Raw genomic sequence first — 1991 nt, 5'->3', positions numbered from 1 at the left:
TTTGAGGTTGGTCAGCAAGTGTTGATGTTCAATTCACGCCTCAAGCTTTTTTCAAGAAAGCTAAAGTCTAGGTGGTCGGGTCCATTCACAGTGGTAGCTGTGTTTCCACATGGTGCTGTGGAAGTGATGTCTCAAGATCAACAAAGGAGATTCAAAGTAAATGGACAACGGTTGAAAGCGTATTGGGGAGGTGACTACTCCAATGAGAAAACAACCGTGCCACTTGACAATGTAGAGTAGCCAGGGCAACAAAGTCTAGCTAAAGACTATAAATAAAGCGCTTATTGGGAGGCAACCCAATTTCTGAACCTTTCAATTATTTTGTTTTCTGCATTGCATTGCATATAGATTTATTTTAATTGTTAGTTGCATTAGATTTAGGCACGTTTACATTTATACATTATCGTCATCTGGTCATGTGTTCATTGAAGCCCTTAAATATAATGTTGGTTATTTCGAGTGTTTGGACTAAGTAACATAAGTTCTGGATTATTTGATCTCTACTATTTGATGATTGCCATATGCAGGAACATGACGTCATGGAACACTTTGACCAACATTGACCAAAGGGAAAGCATGATGACAAAAATTGTCTAGCCGTCACCTACAGAGCCGTCACCTACAGTATCTTCCACAGAAAAATTCGGGGAGTACCTTCGTCCTTGTTCTCCCCATCCCCTTACATTTTTTACTTATGTTTTAAGACATTGAGGACAATGTCTGGTTTACGTTTGGGGGTGGGAAACACTTTGTGTTTTTGGTTTTCGTATGTTTTCGTGTGTTGTTTTTCATATGTTTAAAAAATAAAAAAATAAAAAAAAAAAAAAATTAGTTAACTTTTTATTTTTGTTTGTTTGTGTGCTTGTGTGGGTTGGACAATTTGGCTGACAATGATGATTAAATCTGAGATTTGGTGTTAATTTATGAACTGTGGATAGGGAGCATGCTAGACTGATTGAAGTTTGAACTTGCAAAATTTGATATTATATATGCACTGAAATTGAGTTGACATTGTGATGAAATAAGTTGATTCATATGCTTTATAGGTTGATTTAGTTGAACATAGACGCTTTATCCATACCATACAAATTATTTATCCTTAGACCAAATTTAGAACAGTTTGGGGGTGATTTTGCTATTGTAGGAAGATACGAATATGGGCAAGGATTCCATGTGTGAAAACTTATGTGTGGATTGTCTTAGACTAACAGGATAAAATTGGGTAAAAGTCTTGAGTTGGAGGTTGATTTGATTGAATAAATGTATGATAAAGGGCATTGCACTAATCAAGGCATATATTTTGAAATTAAAAACTTCTCTCTAAAGCTTTTATGACTCGAGTAATTAAGCCTGCAAGGGTATCTTAAAACCTGATGCCCTAAAGTCATCTGACTTGGGAGTCATCGGCCTAAAGCTCGTTACAGGGGTTATTTAGAAAGCAATCAGGGATGAAGTTGCACTTGAAAAAAAATAAAATTTGTTCTCTTCGAAGCCTTTTTGACTCGGGTTATTAAGCCTGTAAGGGTGTCTTAAAACCTGATGCTCTAAAGTCATCTGACTTGAAAGTCATCGGCCTAAAGCCTGCTACATGGGTCATCTAGAAAGTTTAATGGAGAGAATAAAAAAAAAACTCTTAAAAATCAAAAAAAGCAAGTGCATGAAAAAAGCAAAAGCACTAATTGCCTTGTTAAGTCCGAGCACTTATTCGAGAAAATTTGACTTTTCAATGAAGGATAATTAGCCTAGTTGAGTCCTAGCGGTTGAAGCAATCAATTAATTGAGAATCTTTGTTCATTGATGTATTAACTTGCAACTAGTGACGTCCACCTGAACTAGAGAGGGTAATGATAGTAATGAAAAATTCAACCTTAGATCACCTGCTGGGAATTGAGTGAAAATAATAAAGTTGGGGCCGTGTGAATCTTACGAGAGATGAAAGAATATATTTGACCATAGAGGGTCGGGAATTAAAACAACTTGTGAAGTCATTA

This window comes from Olea europaea, unplaced genomic scaffold, assembly GCF_002742605.1.
Source record: "Olea europaea var. sylvestris unplaced genomic scaffold, O_europaea_v1 scaffold559, whole genome shotgun sequence".
Classification (NCBI taxonomy): Eukaryota; Viridiplantae; Streptophyta; class Magnoliopsida; order Lamiales; family Oleaceae; genus Olea; species Olea europaea.
The sequence above is the reverse complement of the archived record's forward strand: the minus strand, read 5'-3'. Positions refer to the sequence as shown.